This window comes from Belonocnema kinseyi, chromosome 6, assembly GCF_010883055.1.
Source record: "Belonocnema kinseyi isolate 2016_QV_RU_SX_M_011 chromosome 6, B_treatae_v1, whole genome shotgun sequence".
NCBI classification, from domain to species: Eukaryota; Metazoa; Arthropoda; class Insecta; order Hymenoptera; family Cynipidae; genus Belonocnema; species Belonocnema kinseyi.
This window is the reverse complement of record NC_046662.1, coordinates 109,740,344-109,746,499: the sequence shown is the minus strand read 5'-3', so window position 1 is coordinate 109,746,499 and position 6,156 is coordinate 109,740,344.

Below are 6,156 nucleotides of genomic sequence, written 5' to 3'. Positions count from 1 at the left end.
ATGTATCAGCCTTGGAGGAGATTATGTTGAGAAATAAAAAAAAAATTCTTAAAAACGTTGTTTTTCTTGGTCAGGCCGGAAACTTGTCAATCCACCCTCGTACACTGTCAGAAATTTCTGTAGGAGTTTTCAGAGACGCGTCACTAAAGCTTTACGCAGAAACCGTTTCTAAATTTTCCGAAACTGTAACAGAAATTTTCACAACGATAACTGCATGAAACTCCAGTCACATATATCACAAAATTATTTTGCAGTTCAGGAATTTTCAGTTACTGTAACTGAAAATTCCTAGAGGTTAAAAAATTTGTGTTGGTTCACTATTTTAATATAAAACATGAAGTCCATATTTATCCTGACAATATAAATACGAAGGAAATATAACTGAAGTAAAGACTAACCAATTCTTATGTATGTATATTATTTGTACACTCATTATATTAAATACATAATCAAATCCCATTTTTTATGATTAGAACTTTTTTGGCATGAAATATATTGAGTATATTATATAATATAGTTATTTACATATAAACTTGGTTCGTATATAGTCTTATTTAATTTTTATTTTTAAGAAAATATATACTGCAAATTTATATTCAAATTACTGAAACAAACAATAATGTCTCTATACATTACATGCTTCGAGAAATGCACTCACAAAATATAGACAAAATATAATATAATTTTTTATAGAGAATATTCGCATGTAATGTTTTTGTAAACAATTGAATTTTCAACTAGAAAATATGAATTTTTAACAAAAACCTTAATTTGTAGCAAAATAGTCAAACCATCTACCAAATAAATCAATTTTCAACTAAAATACGAATTCATCCGAAAAAGACTTTATTTTGACATTTTTACATCAAAATATAAGTTTTCAGCAAGTCGTAAATCTTCCACGAAAATAGTTGAATTTTGATACTAAAAACATTTCAGTTATATTTTTCGGCATAAAGATATGAGTTTTAAATGAAAAAAACATGTTATATGAGAATAGTTGCATTTTCTACCCAATAATATGGATTTTCAACAAAACAGTTAAATTTTTAACAAAGAAGAAAAAATACTTGAACACAACATTCTTGAATTTGAAACTAAACCGTTGCATTTCAATCAAAGAAAGATGCAATTTCTAGTAAAATAGATTAAGTATTTAAATAGAAAGACAAATTTTCGAAAAATAGTTGAATTTTAAATTAAAAAAAGATTTTTGTTTGACTTTTCAGCATTGTAATATGAGATTTAAAATAAGTCATTTTTTTATGAAACTAGTTGAATTCTCAACACAAAAATTCAATTTTTAGCCTGAAAGGATGTCTTTTCAACAAAATTAATTAATTTTCAAACAAATAGTAAAATGTATAAATAAAAAAGTAATATTCTGGGGATAGACCCTAAAAAATGTAAATATAAGGCAAACAAATCACTAACAAGTATGTTATACTAGGGTTGCCGCAAAAGTTTAGCCAGGTTCGCTTTTACTCACCAATTTTTGCAGCGTGTGATGTTCCGAAAAATGATGTTCAAGAATAAAATGCCCCCCTGACGTAAAAAATCATAAAAAAATCTTTCGAAAACCCCAATTACCAATAATACTGAACCTCCATGCCTCGTCTGCTTCACCCTCCATGCTTCAGCAACATAATTTCGTAAATTTCAGTTACTTTAGTATCCTAAATGTGACGGAATTTTCCAAACATTTCTGACAATATGTAAATCCAGCTTTATGTAGTTATTTGATAATTAATATAATTTTATTGGTTTGACTTGGATTTCTATTTATTACAAAAACCATCACTCCCGGTATATTACAATGGCGAAAAGTATTATTGGGGAAGTAAATTGCAATTAAATTTAAAATAAGTATTCAGCTAAAAAACGGCGAAACTGCAGGAAGGTGCAGACGTAGAAAATCGTATGGAATATTTTTAAAAATTATAGTCTGGTATATGCAGCAAGTATATGCAAATAAAAGTATAAAAAGTGATACAATAATAAGGAATGGAGTGAAAAAAGTTACATTTATGTGAAATTGGAATAGACTCGTGTTAGATAAATCTCCGACGTTGGCCCACAGTGTTTCAAAACATGCGCTTATAGAATTTATTGGTGAATTCAAGTTCAACAAGAAATATTTAGAGACTGTATATGATTACTTCAGCGTAGATAAACTGAAAAAGATTTGTAAAAAGGTGAAATTTGTACAAAAGTTGAAATTTGTAAAAAAACAGAAAAAAAACGAGAAAAGTGAATTAATTCCAAATTTGCTCACGTACGAAAGTGCAGATGTTTTAAATCTCGCAGATTTAGACTATTTACGTAAAGTAGTAAAGCACGTCATAGAAACAATTAGATTCAATCAATTTCAAGTGCTAGCAAAAGAACTAGAAAAAGAAAAAAGTAAAGTGACATCAGAAGCCACGTCAACGGAAAATGTAAGCCAAGCTAATTCGAACAAGCAAATTCAAGCAGAGGCCAATGAGCTCGAAGAATCTGCAGAAATAGAAATATTTCATAACGCTGAAGACGTAGACAGTACAGAGGCCATCGACAGTGAAGAGTTAGAATAAGACAGTGAAATGGGACAACAAAAAGTTCATTTTTCAATGCATAATGATGATTGGGAATCATTCATCGAGCAAATGGAAATGTATTTTAAGGCAAAAGATAATAAAGCAGAAATATGGTACAAAAATCAAAATTATTGACGCAAGTGGATGCAGATGCATTGAAGTTAATTAAAGAACTTTTGTCCCCAGAAAAAATAAAGGATAAATCTTACGAAGATGTTGTTAAAGTTATGAATGAACATCTCAACCCGAAGCCATCGAAAGTGATGGAGAGATGTAATTTTGACACGGCAAGACAAGAACCGTTAGACACAGTGGCTGACTTCGCAGCAAAGCTAAAAAGACTATCACTTTAATGCTATTTTAAAACGAATCTTATGATGCATTAAGGGATAAGTTCATGGTTGGGTTGAAAAATCACGACACAAGAGTAGCCCTGAATAAAAAGGAAGAATTGTCTTTCGAAAATTCCCTAAAAGAAGCAACAGCACAAGAATTCGGTGAACTGTATGCATCAGGTACGATCAAAATAATGCAGAATAAAGAGATAAAAAGAGAAGTTTTTGCTTAAGGTCTACGTAGCCCTATTGGGAAAATAGCAGTACGAAAAGGCGTACAGAGCAAGATATACGTCAGCCGACAGTAGCTGATAATAGAACAAAATTATCACGTGGAATAACATGTTATTGTTGTAGAAAACTAAATCACAGAAGTAGAGAGTGTGGATTTAGGGATTATATGTGCAATAATTGCAATACAAAGGGACATCTAAAGCACGTATGCAGAAAACAAAGACCAAATAAAAGTAAGGACCAGCGAAAAGTACAGCTCATGCAGAAAGACGATGAATCAGAAGGCAATGGCCAAACAGCTGTTGAAGCGGAGTCATCGTGCGACGAAGCTAGTGGAAATGAAAATGACATTCTTGACTTAAATGAACATAGAAAGGAATTTGCAGGTACACAGATTATGAGTGAATAGGATTAAGAAGGTAAGCCGATGTTTGAAAATGTAAAAATAATGGAATTGTTATGAAAATGGAAATGCATACAGGCGCTCACGCAACAGTAATTTCTGAACAGTCGTATAATAAATTTAAAAAAGGAAAGCTTGTAAAAAATGAAAGAAAATTAAAAACTTACATTAATATTATTTTACAACCGATAGGTAAATTATGTAATTGAACTGTACAATTTCGAAATAGAACAAGCATATTGGTATGTTTTGTGCTACCAGGTGCCGGATCGTTGATGATAGGAAGGCAATGGTTAGTAGCTTTCAATTTATGGCCTTTAAAGTTTGATGAAAATTATAAAAATGATGTAGACAAAATAAGTATAAAAAATATAGGTGAAAAATTAAAACAAATATTAAAAATATTATTTCGCGATTCATCAGGCTGTTACAATGAAAGCAGCACGAAATTTAATTTACAGACAAATACTAGAAAGATTGCATTAAAATTTAGAAATGTAGCGCATGCATTAAGGCCATTAATAGAAATTCAAGTAGAGAGATGAATGAAATTGGGTCATTTAAGGCCAGTCGACGTAAGCGAATCGGCTACGCTGATCGTTCAAATAATCGAAAGTAATAGAAAAATTAGAATTTGTTGAGATTTTAAAATCACATTAAATCCGTCTATCATCATGAATAAATATCCAATGCATACAATCGATGATATTTACGCTAAGCTTCAAGATGGGAAAACATTTTTTGAATTGGACATAACACACGCTTATATGTAATTTTCGGTCAATGAAGAATGTTCAAAGCCGTTAAAAATTGTAACCCACGTAGGGCTATTTGATACACTAAGGTATCAGAGGGGGGGGGGGTTGCCCGCACCTGCAGATGTGCAAAAGAAAATCGACGAGTGCTTGAGAGAATTAGATGGCACGACTGCGCACCTTGATAATATTTATGTAACAGGTAAAACTACTGAAGAGCATTAAAAAGATTGATATAATGTTTGCAATAGATTAGAAAAATGTGGATGACGATTGAATAAAGAAAAATCTAAGTTTATTTAAGAAAAATTACCCGTATTAGGATCCGTAATAAATAAAGTTGGTTTGCATAAATCAAAATCGAAAGTAAAAGCCATGGTTGACGCGCCTCAACCGACAATTGTAAAAGAATTAGCATCTTTTCTGGGGTTAATAAACTTTCCCGCGAGATTATTAGAAATTAGATCAGTAAATTTAAAACCGTTATACGATTTACTAAAAAAAATTTTAATTGAACGAAAATGGTTGAAAAACATTCAAGTGGGTAAAAAATGAGTTCATTTCACAATGGGTTATCAGCTTTTATATTGCACTAATTCGAAGACGGTACGGAAAAGCCGATCGCGTTCGCATCACAAAGGTACTAAAAAACTATTTCATTAGAAAAATTCTCGATGAAGAGGCGATGGCGATAACGTTCGGAGTGAAACGGTTTTATCAATTTCTGTTTGGAAAATAATACGTGGGAGATTCTTTCTCAACAAAATCATCACCAATTTGCCCACTTGTTTATGATTTCTGACCATTTTAAGGAGAGGGTCTCTTCCATTTGCTACTCTATGTGCTGTACCCAGAATAATCCTGTTGTGAAGACATTCAAGACTCAATATTCCGCGACCACCTTGACGGCGTGAGATTTGCGGATGAACCTTTAAGCTTTCCAAAAGACAGATGATAAGTCTACGGGAGGTCGAATCGAAAGCTTTCCAATAATCAATCCAGGTCATCGATAGCTCACGTTGGTAGAATGTTGCATCTTTGCAGCCACATCTATCGATGAGCAGGTTTTCCCCGCATCCCGCTACGCCATTCTTTGATCCGATTTGTTGATACATTTCTTGCCACACAGGTTCTATTGACCGAACAATCCTATTATTTAGGATAGCTATGAATATCTTTTATAGTATATTCAGACAAGTGATTAGCCTGTAATTCTTCGAATGAGCTAAGTTGCCTATTTTTGGCAGGAGTATTGTGCGCCCTTCCACGAACCACTCCGGAATCGGCTCTTCCGAATTCAAATATGAGGTGAAAATACGGGCCAAATGCTGATGGTTAAAAGGAAACTTCTTCCACCAGAAGCTTTTGACACAATCTGGTGCCGGTACGGAATAGTTCTTTATCCCTCTTGATACTTTTTTCACCTTTTCGGCAATGACGGGTGGGCATTCTTCGTCAGGTGTTATGAGGGCATCACACAGCTCCTTAAAGCTATTTATATTATCTAAGTCTTCTTCCAGTCTATGCTGCACTTCGTAGACTTCTCTCCAAAATACTTCGACCTCCTTTGGTTTGGGTGGGTGTTCGACAGTAACTGGAGGGTCTTGGAAGAGTGGAGATGGGTTAGAGAGAAACTGTTGATTTTTTCTGACCCACCTCTCCCTTCGCTCTAGACTGCTCTTAGCGTCAGATAGTATCCGTATTCTCTCAACAATATGCTGCCTGATGGTCAGCAGCTTTGAGTTGTTAAATGTGTGATAACGGATCCGGAGTTCGCGCGCGAACTTTCGAACCTTGGCGGTAAAATTTCTGCCAGATGTGATGTAGTCAATCACACATTGAATGCGGGACGC